The following is a 22509-nucleotide window of genomic DNA, read 5'->3' as shown; positions in this document are numbered from 1 at the left end:
GAAATTTACTTTAAAAAACCTGATGTTTGAAACATTTCAGCGTCCCCTTCGCTACGAATACCACCTGGTACGCATTCCAAAACGAGCTCTCTACTGATCCTTAAGGATTCTTATACGCAGTCAAGGCACCATTTCGTTTTTTTTAGAGAAGCAACCAATCATTGTGAGACGAATTGTCTTTTGAAGTTCTCGAAAAATGCGCACAATATAGCAACGGAGCGGTGATTTATCAATTGTTCTCATTCGAAAACATGTCTCAGCATCACAAGGCGCAAGGAAAATCTCATGTGTTCATAAGTAATTGCATTTTCTCGACGCTCAAATCACTCAGCCTGTACACCAGAAAGCAATAACTTGATATTTTGTTGTCCTAAAATGGTTTGTTCTTTCTGCAAGAATTGAATGATGTAGCCATTGAATAACATTAGCCGGAGATATCAGAACACAAGTGTAGGTTTTTTTACATATTGTTACACTATCGAGAACCATTACATTTAGAAAGACGTTAGAGCTGTGTGCCTTACAGGTTTTGTCAGCATGTTACCTATTTCTTTACTTTTTTGCTGTCTTTTGTAAAATAAATGCGCTGAACATATGCGCAAACGTGTATTTCAGTCGACATGATACGTGGGGGTTGTGCTTGTCATTCTAAATAAAGCAGAGAAACCCCTTGTAACTGTCAGTGTCTACATATTGATGTTTGTGTTCACTTCCTGTATTGGAGTTTTGCCTCAGCTTATCAGCTGTCGCATCTCCGTCACTCGTCGCTTTCTCTCTCCTAGTGCACACCTTCTGTATTCGAATTCCTTGACGTCGCAATTGCTTGTCCACGTGAGCTCTCATGGCAGGATGTAAACAAATATTCACAACCACCGCTTCAGGTCCTTAGTTGCCTCTAAACGGCAGCGCAACTAACTCCTAACGGCATTACACAAAGAACAATTCGATTAGACCTTTCCTTCTATGCCGTATTCATTGATTTGAGTGATAAAGAAGTTCTCTGATCCTAAAAATATGTGGCAGCAAGTTATTCAGGATATATGAGAAGGCCTCAATTGCGAATTGTGTGCATTTAACTCATTCAGTATGTATTGTCTGCTTTCTTCAAGACGGGCAAGTAGTTGTCTTTCTAAATCTGGTTAAGGCTGCTAGTCATGCTCATAACTGGGGATACCTGTAAACTTACCTAGCACCATTGTTAGGTCACATTAAAATCGTGTCGAAATAATGACTCTTTGATAAACAAAATAGCGCTATCGTGCAGAAATCACTCGCATTGTTTTAGAAAACGCGACATACCTGACACTGTACGGGTCAGACGTTTAGGCCGTTACGTTGGTTTCTTGATGTATGGCATAAAGTTGACGCGCTTAGATTTTGCGAAAGTTTTCAATCCTGCACACCATCACGGAATAAAAATAATGTATGTGCACATTCAGACATTTATCACCTTATATATATATACAATTTGAATCTAGTATTTAATTTTTTTTTCAGCGATAACCCTACCGGAACAATTTTAATGTCGGTTTAGTCTTGTCATGTAGATGGGCCTTGAAGAGTGGTATGAGCTTTTTTATAAGTGTTAGCGTTATTGCTTACAACGACATATACTTTTGCCTTACTTACAGTTTGTGTGATGGTTAATATTATACAGGGTGTTTCAGCGAACACTTTCAAAAATTCTTAAAGGGTTGCATGTGGCAGGTAGCACAATTCTAGTTTATGAGCTGGTCTACCCGAAGAGGGCGGACATTACTTGCGCAAGAAATTGAAATGCATAATCGAATAATTAACAAAAATTCACTAATCAGGTTTTTAACTAATTACCCGATGGTGCATATTACAATTTACAAATTGTAGCCTTGGAGTTTGCAAGGCGGATCCACTTAGAACGAATTCTCGGGATGACACGAGTTTCGTGATATTAATTCCCGAACTTTGCGGAAAAATGCATTGGCGTTGCAGTTAGGTTCTTAACAAAACGTTGCTTTATGCATTGAAGTACAAAATTAACTGGAACGCCAATGCATTTTTACGCAAAGTTCGGGAATTTTTATCTCGAAACTGGTGGCATCCCGAGAATTCGTTCCAAGTGGATCCGCCTTGGGAACTCCAAGGCTACAGTTTGTAAATTGCAATAGGGGCGATCAGATAATTAGTTAAAAACCTGATTAGTAAATTTTTGTTGATTAGTCGATTATGCATTTCAATTTCTTGAGCAAGTAATGCCCGCCTCTTCAAGTAGACCAGCTCATTACCTAGAGTTGGGCTATCTGCCACAGGCAACATTAAATACATTTTGAAAGTGTTCGCTGAAACACCCTGTATAATTCCCTGGAATATATGCCGTGTATCTTTAGCAAACATTCGGCAGAGTTTAAGTAATACCATAGTGCATTATACCTCACTAAATCTTAGCAACAATATTGAAATGAGCCACAAATGTCCCGGCCTCATACGATGCATTGATAAGATTATTGGCGAACTTAAAAGACCGTAGTTTGTGTACACAATAGAATAAAGTGAAGCTATCACGTACGCACTGTTCTACCTCCTTATGAAGGAACTACGGCCGTGTTTTAAGCAACAAAGTATATTTATAGTAACACAGTCCTAACCACACAAATTGTAATGCTAAATAAGCTTGATCTACTGCAATCTTACTGAAGTTATTAGCATGCATAAGCTACAGACACTGCCATCAACCTCTCATTCTCAACAACTGCGAATCATCAGCAAATCGCGCGACTCTATTTTTTTTTCTACAATATCAACTACACTATCTTTCTTCGAGAAAAGTTCGCGCAGAATTGCAACCGCAAGATTACTGCAAATAAGACTGCCTCTGATTTTTGTCATGCTCTTTTACACCAGCCCGAAAATTTCTTTCTCAATACCCCCTTTGATCTTCGCATGTTGAGAGACAGATGATGATGATGATGATGATGATGATGATGATGATGATGATGATGAACAAACATTATTTAATTCGCAGAAGGGTTCACAGAAGGTATTCGCAGAAGAGAGAAGGGGAGGAGGAATAAACTTTATTTGTGTAGCAGATTTGTGAGACCTAGGCCTCTCAAGAGAGATAAAACGTTTTTTAATGAAATGGTTGGGTTTCTAGAGGAACAAACTGCAGATCCTCGCTAGTGAATTTTGTTAGAGCCGACTGTATGAAGTGCATGCACCAGATTCCCTTGGTCTTCCGGCATGATGGATTAAGTCAGCCGCCCATAGTTTGGGGATAGAGTGAAGTGGGAGGTTGGTAGGAGGGGCGCGAGCGATTGCAATTGTTTACTCTACAATGATTTCATACAGCTTTATTGAATACTCGTATTCTAGTGCGTGGCACTCATGAGCAAAATCAGCAACTTCGAGACTATTATCCAGCTTTTCATAACGTCCGGTCAAGATTGCTCGTCATCTTACTCATCCGCTCCTGTAGAAGAAGTATGCAGATTTTAAACGGTGAACTTCAAAATGAAAAAAAAAACAAGGAAGTTTCACGTACAGTAAAATTGTATGTGAAAGCTGAGGAGTCCACGAATTGGCATCCTGTCATTCCTTGCGATATAGGATTCAATGCGTTTGCAAGCTTGTGCTTATAAAGCTACTTCCACTTTCCGCTTTACACCGTGAAGTGAAAGGTCATAGCACACAAAGTGCTTGTTCAACTTTGTGTAGGGCACTTTGCTGCTGGTTTGTAATAGAAAACATTGAAATATGTTATTTGAATAAGCAGTTCATTAGCATATCAGTTAAACAGTTATTCGTAAGCTCTTGTTATCTAGATCTGGAAACTTGCTGCAGAGCACCTGAACCACGTTTGCTACTCGTAATTTTCTCTGTGGCACTTAAAACTGTTCTCAACCATGTTAACTTGGAGTCTACAATTTCACAACCTTGAAACAGTGGAGATTTCGTTTTAGTGGTAGGCAGCATTCTTACATATTCTGATGCCTTCATTACTTTCAGATAAATAACTTCAGTGTAAAAGTAGTGCAGAAAAAGAAAGGCGGCCATAGCCTCCGGGCTTTCACTGTCTGTAAACACTAACCTAGTAAGCTGATAGAAATGGCTGTTGTCTACTTGCCTTTAGACTGACCATGGCTGTAACGCTCAAATTTTGTTACAGTACTACGAGTTTGGCCTCTCCATCACAACAGAGCTTTCGCACAATACGTTTTATTTATTCTCGTGAAGATGAGCTTGTAATAAAGAAGCAGTGTCAATCAATGCAATAAAAATAGGATCACTAATACTACATGTTATTTTGCTCTCATTTCTATTGTATTGTTAACTGACACTGCTCGTTTATTGCAGAAGCTTTCTCTGGCATTTTTTGTCTGACTAAACAGCTCTATGTTTTCTTGTTTTTCGCACGGTTCTTTACTTTTTCAAATTATCTGCCAAGTTACCGTAACCACTGATTGATGCATATCTCGTTGTTTCCATGACATTCATGTATGAGAGTCCCCCTGAAAGTTTTTAACTTTGGGACTCCCTATGCAATACTAATTTTGGGAAAAAATCTTTCAAAAGCCAGGGGAACTCATACTCCATACTCAAACAAAACAAGTTTTATCACTCACTGCTTCACCAGACCGACATCACGCCTGCGCATCGCACTTAATCGCGTCAAAGCCATGAAAAGGCTGTTTATCACCCCCCAGCTCACACTGCCGCTCATCTTAACGCTTTATTCTTACATACAGCGAAATACTGTAATCATCTACCTGCTAAAGCGGTGCACCACTTCAGTCATTCATCTTTCAAGGCATTCATCGAAACTATAACCTACTAGATGTGCCCACGCCTCATGTGATACCCCAAATGGGGTATTTGAGGTATAAAAAAATGATAACTTGAACAATGGCAAAGTTGAATGTCATCAGCGAGTAGTTATTGAACAAGTTCAAGGGGCACTTAGTTATCCCTACGTGGATGAATACGAAAGCATTCAGACCACCAAAGGTCGAGGGTATGACTCCCACCAACGGTCGTGAGTTCTAGTGCCGTAATCAACTCTATCTTAATTAAAGCTTCCCTAATTAGGTTTACCCTAATTATTCTCCCGTAGTTAACACTGCGTTAATTCACTCTGCCTTAATTAACTTTGCCTTAATTGACGTCATCAACTGCCTCGATTGGCTCACTTGGGCCATCTCGCTCACACGGGCCACTTGGACTTTTTCGGCCATTGTGGTCACGCCAGCACCAAATTTTCCGCCTCATGAGCCATATAACGTTTTCGCATTAATAAATTTATAAAGAAACAATGCTCCTTCAAACACCAGGTAGGTTTCAGTAGACAGGCTTGCTGTTCAAAGTGAACATTATTTATAGGCCCTCGTCGTCTGTAACACTACGTAGACAGTCCCTGCTTCGCCACCGCCATCGATGGAACAGCCAAGGTAACCGACGTATCGCATTCCAGTCCTACGGCATTCAAAGTGTATTTTGTGGCAATGCCAAGCGTAACGCTCCCCCCCCCCCCCCCCCCCATGATCCGAAACAAAAATGGTGTTTGTTAATTATTCTTTACAACAAAAAAGTCGCAGTTTCGCCCGAAAGGCGAAACATCAATCGCAATAGCAAACTAGTAGAGAGCTATACGGAGCAAGGATAGTACTTTCGTCGGCTGCATAAACTTGGACACATTCGCTTACTGACTGAATTAACAAGCATGGTGTGATTTCGAAACACGTAAACATAAATAGATCACACTGAATGACCTCAGACAACCACTGTCAACACGCTCGCGTGAGCAAGCGCGGCAGCTGCAGCGAGCGAAGGTTCGTGCGGTCTATCGCTTCAACGGAAACTGATCGGCGAAAGCACAGCGCATACAAAGGTAAGGGCCTTGTGGAGATCGCTTTCAAGATAAGGTGCGTGGTACAGCCCGGAGCCGCGCAAGGTACAAGTACGCAGTTGCTGGCAGAGTAAAAGCCGCACCCCCTCCCTCCAGCACTGCCTTCCCGCTTTCCTCCTTTCGCGTGGGAGATTGAGTGGCCAGTTCCCCTTGCGCCCGGTCGCAAGATATGCATTTGGTACCGCAGCTAAACGTCGCCTCCCCTCCCTCCCTCCCATCCCCCCACGGCCCTTCATGCGACGGAAGAAGTCGCGTTTGCTCTCCGCCGTGCGTTCGCTCTCCGTGAAAGCGCACGGCCCTCGCGTGCTTTCACTCGCACATACAGCATACGGCGCGCGGCGACGATTTTATCGCCCTTGGACTTTATACGGAACCTCACGGCGACGGCGATGGCGACGATGACGACGACGCCGACAGCAGAAATCCGCTTGGAGTGTCCATATAATTGCTATCGCAATAATCAATATGAATCCCAACAAAAGTGCTAAAGCTTGTGTAGACAATTCAGTATCTAACTTGAGGCTCTGGCCTAGTTAAATGCTCCTCGACAACGTTTTCTCTATATATTTATTTATTTGTTTATTTATATTTATTGATTATATTTGTATATTTGTGTATTGCCTTCTGCAACATGTTATAGGAAAATCGAACCGTCGGAATGCAACGCAGTTACGCTCGGGTTCACAATTTAAATTATCTTGATTTCAGCCAATAAGTGAGAGATACAGTTAACACTGTATATGTGTTACTGTCCTATCCACGCTTCTCAGATTCTCGATCATTAATTACGATCTCGAACTACAGGCCGTCAATATTTAAGTGCATTTTGATTGCTAGTTCACAATGCAGGTTTATTGGGATCATGGAAGTGAATAAGTACATTGGGCATTAGAATAGGACTCTACATTTTCGGTTTACCGTTAAGAAATCAAAATAGCAACTCCAGGTTTTCTGAAAACGTAAAGTGAGAACACGTACCGCTGGTATAGTATAGCGTGTGTATTTTCTGCTGGTAAAAATATTCAAGAGACGTAAATTTAGAGCCATTTTTCTGGATTGCATTGTACTGAAGTACATACAACATGCAGGCAAACATGGCACTGTATACCGTGTCGGACTTTCGCATCGTCATGTGACATTTACCTTTTTTCTCACAGATTTCTCCGGTGGGCAAAGCAATAGTTTTTAGCTTGCAAAAGCTTTTGCCGCTCGAGTGGCATTGCCAGGATTTTCTCGACTATATTCAAAAAGTCATTTTCTCATCAGTGCCATGAAGGGTACACGAACATATCTAGAAGTTCTTGAATAAGGCTTTTCTAACGTCTCTTCGGCAAAGTTACTTAGCTGTTCCAGACTGAGAAATTCTCACTCCCAATTTGATGCAAAGATAGCAAGAATTTGTGCTTTAAATTAGCTACCTACCTGGCAAACTTTTCTATAGTTCGCCTTCACACGGTTTTCATTTACATTTATACTGGAAGGAGAGCGCACATTTCAATACTGCCATGACAGCAAAGGTGGAACTCCCGCTGAGTAGTCTTTTTTTTATTTAGGCCGAAGATGTTTAGCGCTACCATTCTTCCAATTCTTGCGACCTCATGAATTCACTCGCGCTTACGTTCGATACAATTTCGTAACTGAAGTGCGGCTCAAGGATCTTACCATATTTAACTTCCTAAAGTGAAGGCCGCTTTAAGATCTGCAATTCAATTTCGAGTATCCACAAGCACATTGGATTGTAAATTGAGTAGTTTATCTGGTGAGTGCCTCATTTTATTGGACAGGAATAATTATTTAGGGCAAAAGCCTTATTTGTCTCATTAGCGAGTCGATTGAGCGAAAACGCGTAAGCGACACGAAAGGTACATAAAGGCTCCGAACCCTCGACCTTTGGTACAAGTTAAACCTACGCCTTTTGGTGTCAAAAGTCTATGAACCCTCCACTTTTGGTGGGAGTCGAGCCCCTGACCTTTGGTGTTAATTAAGGCGAAATTAATTGAGGCATAGTTAAGATAGAGTTAAGGCACTCGAACCGACGACCACCGGTGGGAGTTGAACCCTAAACCTTTGGTTAAACTTGAACCCACCATCTTTGGTTGTAATTAGGGTGAAATTAAGACACAGGTAATTATAACAAAATTAATTAAGGTACTTGAACCCACGATCTAGGTAGAAGTCAAACCCACGACCTTGGTGGGGGGGGCGGGGGGGGTTGATCCCTCGACCTTCGGAATTAAGAGGGATGACTAGGTGAAGTACACTAAGCGAATTGAGGGGGATGACTCAGCGAATTAAGAGGATGAGTAAGCGAATTGCGATGGATGCCTAAGCGAAGTTGAATAAGCGAATTAAGGGGGATGTGTACGTTATGTGCCCATCTTTAATAATTCTGCACTTGGGCTTTCGCCTTCAAGCCATCTTAGGGATAACATTAGAGACCATGTAAGTGTTTGTTTCATGTAGTCCAAAAACACAGTTATACAGTGTGAAATTTCACTAGGTTCCAAACGCGATCTTCAAAATCCTTTGTAAGCAGGCATCTTACACTGAATATAAGATTAATTACTTCGCGTTGCATTTCTAAATCAAGAACGACGTGTATGTTCCTCCAATGGCCACAATATGTGGAGACACTAATACAAAAAGACAATGCTTAAGAGTTCGGGGAATAAAACTTTTTCCCAGACTTTATTGAAAAAAAAAAAGTGTTTCATTCTAACGTGTGTGATGGCATTCAAGCGGATGTGGCTTGTATTCTTCGGTAACTGAAAAATTGCAATAGCTGTAATTCTGTATTTCAGTGTATATTTCTTTTATTTACATGCATCTTATCGTTAAAGGTACCTGAGGTAGGGCGGCGGGCCGTGCACTACTCCAAATTGATTTTTTCTTAAAGAATTATTAACTACATTTCTATATACGCGTATGCTCATGCGTTTTGCTTCTTAAGGATAGCGTTATATCAACCCATATACGCTGCGTCAATGCAGAATCAAGGGAGCAAAATGTAATAAAGACATACGCACCTTTGTGAACGCGTGCCAGCTGCTGCTATTTACCGCTTCCATGTTTCCCACTGCCAGATTTTCCATGTCCAGATCTAGGATCCGTTCTGATGGCATTTTGCCTCACAAGTGGTCTTTTTGCACTTGCCCCGGGACATCCGAATGCTATCACTGATAACGGACCCGCGTTTTCTCGTCTTGGCAGAAAAAAAGCAAATGTTGCCAGGACGAGCAGAATGGTCAAGCTGGAAACCTTCTTCATCGTTAACAAATTTAGGTCTGAATTTTTGAAGTCTAGCTCCTACACATTTATGCCAGTGCCCAAACAATGGATCTAAACAAGTCGCACCTTACAGCTTTCCAGCAGTTCTCCTTGCTTTGTTCGAGACATTTCGCATTTGTTATTCGTTGTTTAAATAGCACTGTCTCTCGGACGCTTGCAGCCCATAGCGATATTGTATTGCGGAGCTATGGGTAAAAAATGCAAGCAAAGCTGTGACGCAATAGGTGCCTAAAATTATGCGCAGTTTGCCTTGCAAGGTTTTGCCGGATATCGCATGGAGCAAACGTTTGAAAATACGCGTAATCACTCTCCTTTCGAAGAGAATGATTTTTTTTTCAATGTGTACTCTTGCCCAAGTTGTCATATTTGGAGGTGGTGCTCCCCGTGTGTGAAGAATTAGACACGTGATTTATTGTTTTCTTTTCCTATGACACCTGCTCTTGTTACTGCTGCTTTCGTCTGAATCATTTTAGCTGGGTATTGGACAATAGTACGGCAGCTGAGCATGGCCTCATCCAATCATAGCAGCTAGCGACGTTTCCACGCTCACCAGGCGTAGTCTTCTTCGCTGCTTAGCATAGGCAGAGGCGTCATATTATGTATAGTAAGTGTTGCGCTGTTTCGTGCGATATCGCGTGAACTAAAATAATTGCTGATGCACGCCAGACAATCTCTTTTTGTTACAATAAGAAAACGTCCTTCACTTACGACTCTATTTCAAGTCCTCTTCGTTTGCAGACGTTACCTACATTGGCGTTCAAGTGGAAAGACACATCGAGTTTATCGGTCTCTTCTCTATTCTTTTATCCTGCCCTATCACTCGCTTTTTAAGCGAAGCCCACCATGGTTTCAAGTCCGTCGATTGCTTTCCTCAAGCAAAAGCTGCGAGAATGACGATGATGACACAGATATTATTATTATTATTATTATTATTATTATTATTATTATTATTATTATTATTATTATTATTATTATTATTATTATTATTTTAGTCGGGCAAAACAGGTACAAGGTTTGCCCGCGAGGTAAGGCAAAAGGAGGGCTTAAACCTTCTGACTAGGCCTTACCTCACTGGGGCAGCAGAGATAGCGGAATTTGCAAGTTACAAAAGCAGTTTGTAAAGCAGACATTTCATAACTGCATACAAAACAATCTTTGATGCACACTGCAGAACACAAGTTGCTTGTAAAATAACATACGAACGAGTTAATACATCTCTAACGTAAAAGTAACATTTAAAGAATTTAATTATCACATCACTAATGCAACAACCAAGCACCTTTAACACTGAAGAATTCACTGTTACATTAACATTTACACAGCATATCTAGATCAGAAGAGTGAAGCATGTTCACTATGAAGTGTTTAAATTGGCTAATAGTTCTACAATCCCTAGCGACATCAACAATGTTAGGGTACGTATTACATAAACGCATGGTTTCATATTCGATAGTTTGCATGCCATAGTTTGTCCTGGGTTTCTTCGCTACTATTGAGGTGTGGCGTAAGCTGTATCCTGTGTTTCTACTGAGGTACCGGTTTGAAAATATCTCAAATTTGCTGGAGATCTCGTTAAACAACCGAATGCAGATCTTTGCTTGGTAACAGTATCTAATATTAAGGATATTGTAGCGCATCATTAGTTTAGAAGGTCCTATGTATTGATTAGAAGAATTAAGCAAACGAACAGCTCGCCGTTGTAATATCGCTAGTTTTTCTATATCGGTTTTATTGCCATTTCCCCATACTAATAAACCATAGCTAAGATGGGAATGTACCAGCGAAAAGTACAGTTGTCTGATAAGCCTGACAGGCACATAGTACCGGATTCGTTGTAGCAAACCAACTGACCGTGCAACTTTGGTGCATACCTTATTTATGTGCTCTGTCCAGCTTAAGTTTTTATGAAATGTAACTCCTAGAAAAGAATGACTTGACACATGTTCTAGTTGCGATCCACAGTAGTAAAGTTTAACATCGTAACTTGTTTCTTTATTCCAAGCATAAAAGACCGTAAACTTAGTTGTTTTTTTTTCGCATTTAGGCTGAGCTTATTTAAATGTAGCCATTCGTGAAGTTCTTCTAACCAATAATATGCGGCAACTTCTAGTTCCTGAAGGTCAACACCAGAAAAAAACGTTAGTGTCATCCGCGTACATTATTATTTCATCTGTTAATGGAACGTTTACTGTATCATTAATATACACAATAAACAGTAACGGCCCTGAAATCGAACCTTGTGCTACCCCATATTTAATTACGTTTTTTTTCCGAAGTGTAACCTTGCAATGAAGTATATTGCAATCGAGATGCAGGGTAACTATTCATAAGTTCTAATGCTGTGCCTCGAACGCCATATACTTGGAGCTTATTTAGTAATATTTCATGTTTGATAGAATCAAAAGCCTTGCGAAAATCTAAAAATATACCAATGGTAAGCTTTCTTTCTTCAATATTATTTAGAATAGTATCTCTGATTCTTAATAATGCCATTTCGGTTGATTTACTTTTCTGGAAGCCATATTGATTATCCGAAATAATACATTTATCCAGCAGAAAACCATTTAGGCGCTTATATATAATACGCTCAGCGACTTTTGAAAATAATGGCAATACCGAAATAGGTCTGTAATTGTTTAGGTCGTTGTGATTTGCGCCCTTAAAAATCACAGCAACATGAGCTATCTTCGTTTTTTCAGGAAAAACTCCAGTGGATAGTATACTGTTACAGATGTGTTCCAACGGACCGCATATTATGTGAGCAGCTGCTGAGGTTGAGCTTTGATGCCATCCTCACCAGCGGCTGATTTGTTGCTCAAAGAATTGAGAATGGAAAAAATCTCGCTTTCAGATGTAGGTGTAAGAAAAATCGTCTCGCTGACACGATTATCACTATAACTCTTACTATTTCGATTTGGGAAAAAAATCTGATGTAGAAGTTGAAGCACCAGCATTGATAAAATGATTATTAAATAAATTAGCTGCGCTGTTTCCTCAAAATTTAACATCATTTACAACAATTTTGGACGGCACATTCCGTGTAGAGTAGCCTATTATCTCGCGGTATATGTTCCACATTCTACGACCATCACTCATAGAACTTTCAAATCGACACGGGTAGTACTCAGATTTCGCTTTCTTCAGGTCACTGTTCAGTTTGTTCCTGACTTGTTTAAACTCTTTAAATATTTCAGGGTCACGGGTATTTAAGAATTTAGTGAATAATTTGTCTCTCTGTTCATATCGCTTATATAGTTCATGATTTGCCCATTCCTTTCTAGCTTTTTTATGCTTGACCACAGGGGCGAAAGGTAATGCTTCATTATATATTTGTTTCACTTTGGACACAAATAGGTCGCATGATGCAGAGGGATTCGCTTGAGCATAAACATCAAACCAATTCGTAGTGGAATGCGAAGTTTGAAATAGCCGTATGCTTTGGTTATCTATGAGTCGCTTAAAGTAGCGATTTTGATCAGTGCGCACATGAAATGGTAACGCAGCAAAAATCGGCAGATGATCACTTATACCAGAACTGAGCACTCCGGAACATATTTCATTTTTGTGACCGAAGTAAAACATAAATCAATCAATGTCTTCGAATTCGGTGTTATCCGAATAGGAAGTTCAATAAGGTTTTCACAACCATTTTCTAGCAGTTTCAATGAGTTGAATACTTTCATTACTTTTTGAAAGTAAGTCAACATTGAAGTCACCAAAAGTAATCGAGTGCAATTTCTTCATGTTGGGAAGTTCAAGTACTGAGTCCATATAATCAAGCAGTCCTGTTAGCGCACTTTGCGGTGGGCGGTAGACAACAACCATCAGAATGTTTCTAGTAATTGCAGATCAAGCTTTGCTTCAAAGAACTGCTCAACTCTGAGCGATCCCCCGAAAATTCTGACATTTTTATTCCATCGAATAAAAGCACCATCTATCGTTGGTAGAATGCTGAGTGTATGTGTGATTAATAGGAGCGTAGGGCACGACCTTGGCGCTGCGGCATGGGACGAGGCGCTGCCACGAATGCTGTTGCAGGTGACGCCTTGTGAAGCAATGAGCCAGTCTTAAGCCGAAGCTTTGTTTAATATAATTCACTCATATAATTACTTGAACTGTTTACCGGGAACGATCATCTTTCGGTTCTTGACGTGGCCTTGCCGCCATGGCAAGCTGGAGTTGTGGATACGCAGTGCGCGACGCGTGGAGTGTACGTTTGTTGACATCGTATGGCCTGCATGTCCAGACTTCTAAACTGTTCACGTGTTGCCTTGTTGCATTAAGTTCAATTTGTGTCCGATTAGTTCAATCTTTTCCAGCTGTGCTTCCACCTCCTCGCTAACGCCATAACTGGTTCTTCTCTTGACCTTCGTCTTGCTTATATCGGTCCCTGCGAGCCATGTTTGTTCGCGTTGCTCGCTATGTCTATCTCGTTTACAACGGTTTCCAGTACCATGTGAGATGGTTGCCCAATTTCCATTTAAGAAGCGAACATTGTTTAACTGCGCGAAAAAACGGACCACAGAGACAGCACGGGACAAGGACGGGCGCAGACTTGCAACTAAAGTTTATACCACAAAGACCACATATAAGTATAACCCAGGCATACACCACTGCGCGTGCGCGAGAAAATAAATAAAAAAACTACATTGTTTATGCCAAACGCAACCTACCTACGCTGGTCAATAAACCTCATCTCACTGTTGTGCAGATAAACTGAGGTGTCGCTGACACAATCTTGTCCCTTCTTTCTCATATGGTACGCCTCGAGTAGCTCTCTCGCTCGGCTATCTCGGCAGCGGCACAAAATCTTAACGTATTTTCACGATCGACTTACACGAGCATGCCAGGCAGTGGACAGGAAGGTGCCCATTTGCTTTATTCTTAAGTGACAATTCATGTTCACGCAAGCGTACATTCACGCACCTACCTGTTTGGCCTACGTAGACTTTGCCGCATGATAGAGGTATATCTGATACATTACTCCAACACTGCACTTTATGTGGGAATTGGTGTGCTTTGTTCCGCACCCTTGGAACCTATCTGTATACGTCTCCCTATACGTGCGAGCATATTCCAGCGAGCTTGCTGGGAGCCGAGAACGCTACCTCAACTCCATATCGCTGTGGTGCCCGAGAGAATACTGTCCACTCTCAGGAAAGGGCCCAAGTACAGCATGGAAACTTCACTGGAAGCGGAATTCACTTTGACATTGCGGAATGCTTTTTTTCTGCATAGACTTTTATTATTAACATCCCTTTTGTAACGCATTGTCTGTACGGCAGGCGCTACAAGTTGTCAATAAGGTTCGCCGGTGCTGCTCCTTGAATTACAATTTTTCTTAAGCATTTTGGCCTGCATGGCACATTTGGACGCCGGCAAACGTAAGCACCCTTGTTTCAAGATGCACCGTTTTGCGAGGAACGCCATTGACTGTCTAGACTGAAAGCTGTCAGATGTCACAGATTTTGTATATGTAAACCTGAAAAAGGAAAGGAGAGTGCAAGGAATATGCGGAGATTTTTTTACTTTTGCACTTACATTCTGTCAAATGGTGATGAGGATGCTGATTTAGAGAGTCGGAACTCTTAAACCTCTGCTTAACTGTTTAATTCTTCTTAGACGGCTCGCTTCGCGTTCCGCTGCGGTAGAAATGTATTACAATTAGAACAAAAATTCGAAAGAATAGGAAAAAAAGAGTAGAGACGATCTAGAACTATCCCTCAAATGGAGCCCAAGCTCCCCAAAGGAGCTCAGCCATGATTTTTCGTTGTGACTTACCAAGTTCTACCTTATTATCATTCTGGGCAAAATTACTTCTTGAACACGACGTTGCTTTCCTTATATTGCTATTCAGATTGTAGGCGCCCGAAAAACTATTGACATAGCGATATCCAGTTGATCGCCTTTACATGTGTCGCTTAATCACACTCCGCTAATACCGTCATACACCGGTTGTAATACATATATAAACGTTTTAGTAACCTTTCCATTGTCAACCCTTGCCCTATTTTTTTGGCATATGACGTCATTGCAAGGCTTGATTAGTTTATAGCTTATATTTTTCGCTTTCTTTTTTGTTAGACAAGACGAAGGCATTGAAAAAAAATACTTCTGTTACATCAATCTCTGATGGCAATGAAAGCACATAGAATTCTTAATTACAAATTTGCAATAATAAGTGTTGTGTAATATTTCGCAGTGTATCCAAGGTGTGATTCTATTCTTGTTGGTTTGAGCTTTTATTATTTAAATGGTCCATTACTATAAAATCGCTGCAGGCGAGCCAGAAATAAAGGGGTGTGAATATTTTCTCAACATTTCCGTCATAATAAGAGTAACCTCAGGTGTCGAGGAAAGCGCATTGAGATACTCCTACTAAATGCAAGAATTACAACCTACGAGCAAATGTAATACAAGTGAAGGTGTCCGGTGTAGGGACAACCATGCGCATCTGCTATTAAGAATAATTGCAAGTACCAGTTTTTCTCAAATTGCGCGTCATGGCTACGCAATTCTCCAGTGTCAAAACATAAAACATTCGGGGATGTCATCTGCACTTTACCATAGATCTCCAGCGAAAGACAGCTGCGCATGCGTAGTATAGATGGAGTATTGTGACCGGCGAGTCAACTACGTAGACCACATTGACCCGGACGTCCTTGCGATGGTTTCGTTGAAGAAGCAACAGCTGATGTTGGCAACCTTGTTTCTTTCATCATGGTCTCTTGGAACATTATTATGTGCAAAAATTACTCCTGTCTAAATGTATACGATCGTTGAGCGTCCACCCTTGGAGTATGTCTTCAACATAAGTGTCTGACGGCGTGATTAGGACACGTGAGCCAGCCTAAAGGTACCGAGCTAGCACATACATTATTGGTTAGCTTGTACGTGTTTACTCCGCCAATGAGGGGCAAAGTTCTGTGTGTTGTTTGCTCTAAGCGGCTGAAGAATCCTTGAAACTTCATGATGCCAGCAGCAGCTGTAGTACCGTGGGAAAAACTGCGCTGGGCGGCAGAAATGACTCGGTATACCAAGCGTTCTTGCGTAGGCACCTGATTATTTCTTATGTTTTGTGCTATTTACGCATAAATGTTATTCATAAGAACAAACCACCGAAGTGGTTACCACATGATAGCTACTAAGAAGACATTATTCACCAGTGCAGCTTTTAAATAAATTTAAAATGTACAACTAAAACAGTTATGTGTGCAAGCGAGTAATTATTTTTTTGATTGCATAAGTGACATCGTAAAAATATTTTGTCAAAGAAAGCGGTCTCTACCATTCTCATGTCGCTCAGAATAATTGTATTGCTGAGAGGCTATTTGGAAAGTAACGTGGGTTCATCCGTGCAGCTCTAGGCAATAAGATGTCGCCCATATTGTGCAAACATTTACTGATTTACAGGCCTCGAAGCGCTTTAAAATCATCATCGACACGATCAGCGTTTTCGATGCGCACTGTAGCATGCACGTAGGTACACAATTACGGAGAGAAATAAAGCTTTATTAAATTAGTGGTTATACCAGCTCTAAACAGGTTAGAACCGGCTACAGCTAACTAACTGAATGTACGGCAAGTGCAAAATAAAAATAAATAATTTACTTACCGCTCCGTGCATGCCGGCTGGGTGTTCCAGCACTTTTCTTTTGTTGTTTTGTTTTCATATTTGTATGCATTGTTTGGTGATTACCTGCAACAACATTTTCACTAACACCATGATGGATAGCCGTTACGCGGTGTCATATAAAGAAAACTAACAGCAGCAAAAGCAACCAGAAAAATAGTAAGTTGACGTCTTTTTGGTTAACGGACAAGGATGCATTAAAGTTTGCGTTCGCTTTGGTAGGAACTAACATTCATGTAGCGAGAAAAAAGGTGAATCAAAAAAGGAAATAAAAGGTGTTCTAGAAATAACTTCTGCTTAAATTAAATAAAATTAAATTAAATCCGAGAAAACGTTGCTACACTTGAACATCACGGTGCTCTATTACACGATGTATGAGGAGCAGGAGGAAAAAGAAGAAAGGAAAGGCAGGGAGGTTAACCAGACGCACGTCCGGTTTGCTACCCTACGCGGGGAAGGGGTTTAAATGGGATGGAAAGAAAGGAGAGAGGGGGAAGAAAGTACTCGCAGTATGAACACCAGTGCCTATGACGTTGCACAGCTGAGTTTCAGGGCGTGATTTTAATCCCGGCGGCACCATCATTTGTCAATGGGAGTGAAATACAACATCACTGATGTCCATTGATATAGGTGCACGTTAGGGAACTCTCGGTGATCAAAACAACTCCGGTGTCCCCCACTACGGTGTGCTTTAATACCGTATTGTAGTTTTGGCATGTTAAACCTCCGAATTTAGTTTAGTTTGTTGTATACGTTCACTGCGACTAAACCAGAGACTTTTCAAGCAATTTTGGTGCTGCATATTTGATCCACCGCCTATTGAAGCGAGTAAAAAATTGCGCATGCTAACGTACGAAGCATACCTTCTCAATTTCAAACATCGTATACCTCTTGCGCATACGGTATAAATTTATATTCGTGTAGTTTCGGAGGCTTTCAACTTAGAGGCCTATATAAATCCCGAAAAGCTTGCGCATTGTGTATAAATATATGAATTCTCTCCAGAATAAACGGGAACAATTAGCGCGTCGTGGTCTCTACGTCTCTCTTTTGTGTTTCTCTGCTGGCGAAAAACTGTTTACCAAGTTCGCATACCAAACACACCCGGCACACCGCAGTGCTACGAAATAACTAGGTTTCGCATTTTTCGAGGGCTTCTTGTTGCTAACCGCTAAATTTTTTGTGAACAAGAACAATAAAAGTCTAACTCAGCTGCTTTCTGCGGGAAATTCTTCGATATAAATAAAAGAAGGGAAAAAAACGCATCATTGCATCAGTGCTTCAGAGCCGTATATCGCAGTCATAAGTTGCTTGGATTGCACCTAACCAATGACTTGAATATATGTCCTGCCTTTCTTTTACTGCTGGCACTAGTTTGGCGATCAGGTGCATGGCCTGATTCAAAAAAGTGGGCGGAGTCGCGCCAAGAATAGCTATCGCATGAAACATCAGCCCCTTGCTTCTTGCACTCTTTTACAGTAGAGCCCGGATATATCGAATCTGAAGGGGCTCGCCAGAAAGTTCGATATATAGCTAATGCGATATAAATAATAAAAATGTTATACCTAAATTTTTAAACTTTATTTTACTGCTGTTCGTTATAAGCAATAGTTCGTTATATATGAGTGCGATATATCCGGGTTTGACTGTACTGCGTTACAATAGTCAAGTTTTCCTTCTGCTGTGTACAAGTAAATTGAATCAAGATTATGTGTTTGAAGTGATCTTAAAAAGTAAGAAAGAACCTTTCCCGCTTTGCCTGATGCAGAATGTTTTTTTTTTTTTTTTTTCACAAGTAGTGGTGAAGAACAATGAAGTATAGCGCTACGTGGGCTTTCGGTCTAGCGTCAAAATGTATGGTGGAAGCTTGCTGTGACGTTGCAACATGCTCAAAGAGCGGCGCGCAGCAATAAACGAGCATTGGGCTGTCGGAGGTTTTGCTGACTGATTGTTTGCTATACACGAATATTCGACTGCTGCTTGTTTCCAGGAAAATGGATAGGAGGGTAGCTGTATTCTGAGCTTCACTAGAAAAGCTTTGTTGCGAAGTCTGAACGCGGAACGTGTTTACAAAATGATTTTCCCTGTCGATCGTAGAATCCATTACAAATATATAGCCAATATTTAGAAAGGTAGCCGATATCTGCATGATGAGGTCTGCAAACTGCAAGCGTGGTGTAACGTCCTTTATTATTAACCACGGTGTATTCTTCTTGCAGAACTTTTCGTGCATTGGTGCACTAACCAGTTTATTTCGCGTGAGATAAAACGATTGCGGAAGTTGTCATGGCTTATTTTATAATTTTTGTAGATATCTCGTATCCTTTGTAACGGTGCGCATCTAATAACACGCTGCAATCTTGTAGTCAAAAGCATGTCTTCGTAAGCTTTTTTTGTGGCAGAGACCTGCATTGTCTGGAGAGATTATAGGTAAACAGGTCATCTTAATGTCGCGAGAAAAAGCCTCCAATCTGGGAGTCCCTGCTAACATGGTGTCGCCTCAGAAGTGACTGGTATCGTTACTTCAGCACGTGGAATAAAAATCATGGTCATTATAATGACCGTGATTTTTATTCTCGTGATTTTATTGCTCTAGTGCCGTTTCTATGATGTAAACCATACATGAAGTAAAAAAATGCACTGTTTTTCATATGGACAAGTAGATATGATCTGTGTGTATCCACTGTGCAGTGTGGATGTGTTCGTCATTTTTATGCAGCTCGTATCATGGGGCTTGTGCCTATTCATGATGGTCCTTGCTTAATGTTTCTTCGTTTAGAAGCATGTGGCGTGCAAGCAGTCACAAAGTCTTGTGCATTTGGTGTGGAAGAAGGGAATACTTTTATGCGTAACTTTGTGTACTATAAGTGAACCATTGCAACAATTAGCATTTTTTCCATGTGAATGCTTCTGCCATTTGATATAATTTGAGCAGATCTTATCTGTGGAGAAGCACAATAAACATAATTGAACATGGTGTTCCTTAGAAGATATTAATTACTGCATAACCACTATACAGCTCCATACCTCACTGTATGACAAAGATGAATGTTCAGTTAAAAATGAAAATATCTTATAGTTGCATGAACTTATACATGCGAAATGCTACAGCAGCTTGGCATCACATTAATGTCAGTATTGGTGACATCCAGCAACGTTCTGGGAACGTGCTCTTTTGTAACGTTGCTACATTGATACCATTTACACGTTAAATTGATGTTTACATGCAACGTTGACACAACGTGGGTGTTGGGACGTTGCTGTGACATTTATTTGTGACATCACTTGAACGTACAGCTGGCAACGTACATTCAACGTTGAGGTTGGCTGTTTAACGTTGCCTGACATTTGTTACAATCAGGCAACGTTTACGCTACGTTCTGTGTTACTTGGGTACGGAGGCCTGCGGCAATGTTTTATAAGTATTTTGGTGCAATATCTTAAGGTAAAGTATTATTACCTCGAAATAATAAAAACATGAAAAGAGAAATTGCCCTGTGTGCCTCAGGTATTTGTAAGAAGGTTAAAAAATCCTTAGCACATCTGAATCCGGTCACATTGGCCTTACTACATGCTTATACAGTTATCGAGTGCACGTTTAACTTTCTACACAGACAGGTTGGTCTCGAGAAGCTGTACAGGCACTGTTGCTTTTTAAGATTGAACTCTTTGCGTCACGGCATCCATCGGATCCTAATTTGTCACTCTTTTTGAAGCTGTAGAATAACAAAACGCGAAACAGCCATTTTGCAAATGTACAATATTTCAAAAATCCAAAGGAGTGCTTCAAAGCGTGCTAGATTTACTCCGTGCAAACTAAAACCGATTATTGTTCAAATGCAACAAAATTTTCATTCACGCTGGTAATCAAGAGCATAGCCTTTTCAGTGGGTGCAGGGCCGTTGTGGCCTCATTGTTAAACAGCTGACCAATTATTGTGCCCGAAGTGCCCTTGCTAGTGCGCTAAAAATTCTTAAACCACAAAGAACAGCAGCCACTTCAGGAGAGAGACTCAGAAACCTGTGCGTATGAACACTCTACATTACTGGAATGCAAAAAAAAAAAAAAAAAACTGCACCTATAGCCTACATAGCCTCGAGCGGTCATTACCGACTGCAGATACGTCCAAGTCTCTGACCATGTGAAGCAACAGTGATTTCTTGGTTGTGCGTTGGATTAGCCGTCTCTAATTCATACTTTTATGGCTTTCGAATGGCTGACTGACATACGTATGTGCGCGCTGTACTGATGTGTGGAGTCCATCAAGAGCCTACTCTGCTACTTTTAGCACTTCCGCGCGCAATGAAAGACTCTCTCATGCGAACACACAGGATGATCGGCTTTCAACCGAAGAAAACGCTGTTCCCAAGTGGCCTCACTCATCATTCCAGAAACTCACAAGGGCTATCTTGCGGCAGATAAAGCAAACATATACTATGACGCACTGCACTGTGTGTAGTGCATGTAATTGATCTAAGCTCTCTATTTCGTTCTTTCCCTCTCCGATTCAGTTTCTGCATGTAGTATAACCAATTAGACAGTCGCGTAGCCTCTCTCTCGCGTTTTGTCACATTTTCGTGCCCGCCATTGACAATACCGTTGTGAGTGCTGACAAAACATTCGCCGTCCTTGTGTATAAAAGCTTTTATGTGCAAAGCATTTGTGAATATCGAAATAAAAGATCATTTTCCACTTCGTACGCAATTGAAAATTCAAAGTTTGCTGCATGTTTACAAGTTACTACTATGCGCCCGCATGTACAAGACGAAGTATTGCAAACTCACTTTGATGGATTCACTACTCTACCGTTGGCGTCATAGGAGAAGAGAATATTATCTTGTTCGAGCGATAACTTGCGTACAAAATAATAAAATAAAATAATACGTACCACTTTGTATAGCCCTTCGTGGTTGAGGCTCATGACTATTTGACAGTTCTCCAGTGCTACCTAGCTGACCCATTCCACTTCGCTTTGCGGAGTTTTTCCTTGGCAGACCTGGCCCAGGATATGGATCTGCCAGCGCGGATAAGGGGCCTTCACTTTGTATCGCGCACAGAAGCACAAATCCAGCGAAAGTGATTAGAGTATTAGTGCTCAAAATCGTCGGCATTCTTAACGGAGCGTGTATGAGAAAAAATGCTGCTTCTTGCCCGCAGTGTCTTGTACTTGTGCCCGGACAATGCACAATGGAAAATATGTGTGTTGCTGTAACTTGTCGGATTTCAGATTTGTTTTCTATCTGTTGAGTACCGATCAAGGCTTAAGAGTGAAAGTGCAAACCAACACAAGAATTGTGGACGCGAGGCACACAAATGTTTGTCTTGCTTCGAGATATTAAACTTTGGCCATGTATCAACATCGCCACTCTGCTCTCGTCAATATTATACTGTGGTATGCATTGCTTGGCAATACAATTGTATTTTCAGCATAGAAAATGTTTTATTAGACATCGATATGCATATTTCAACGTCATAGCATCAGGCATTCTGCGTCGACTAAAAACACGTCTCGTGAATAATTTCATGAGTAGAGGATTCTGAAGCAGCGCGGTGCTAAAAAAATGTCGCAGTTTCGCCCGAAAGGGGAGGCATCAATTGCGATAACAAATTAGTAGAGAGCTATAAGGAGTAGGGATAGTAGTTTATCGGCCGCATAAACCTGACACATTCGCTTACTAACTGATTTAACAAGCGTGGTGTTAGCGCGCAC

The 22509-nt window shown here is 41.0% G+C and overlaps 1 long non-coding RNA gene across 1 annotated transcript; it reads right to left on the bottom strand.

The window, feature by feature from the left end:
• Positions 1-14420: 14420 nt before the first annotated feature.
• Positions 14421-21930, bottom strand: LOC125945515 (uncharacterized). Its single transcript, XR_007466958.1, has 4 exons — positions 21688-21930; positions 16782-16865; positions 14708-14808; positions 14421-14648 (listed from the first exon to the last, which is right to left on the bottom strand). It is a non-coding gene; the product is annotated as an uncharacterized LOC125945515 (long non-coding RNA).
• Between the last annotated feature and the right edge of the window lie 579 nt (positions 21931-22509).

This window comes from Dermacentor silvarum, chromosome 5 (assembly GCF_013339745.2).
Source record: "Dermacentor silvarum isolate Dsil-2018 chromosome 5, BIME_Dsil_1.4, whole genome shotgun sequence".
NCBI classification, from domain to species: domain Eukaryota; kingdom Metazoa; phylum Arthropoda; class Arachnida; order Ixodida; family Ixodidae; genus Dermacentor; species Dermacentor silvarum.
This window is presented reverse-complemented; position numbering and strand designations above follow the sequence as displayed.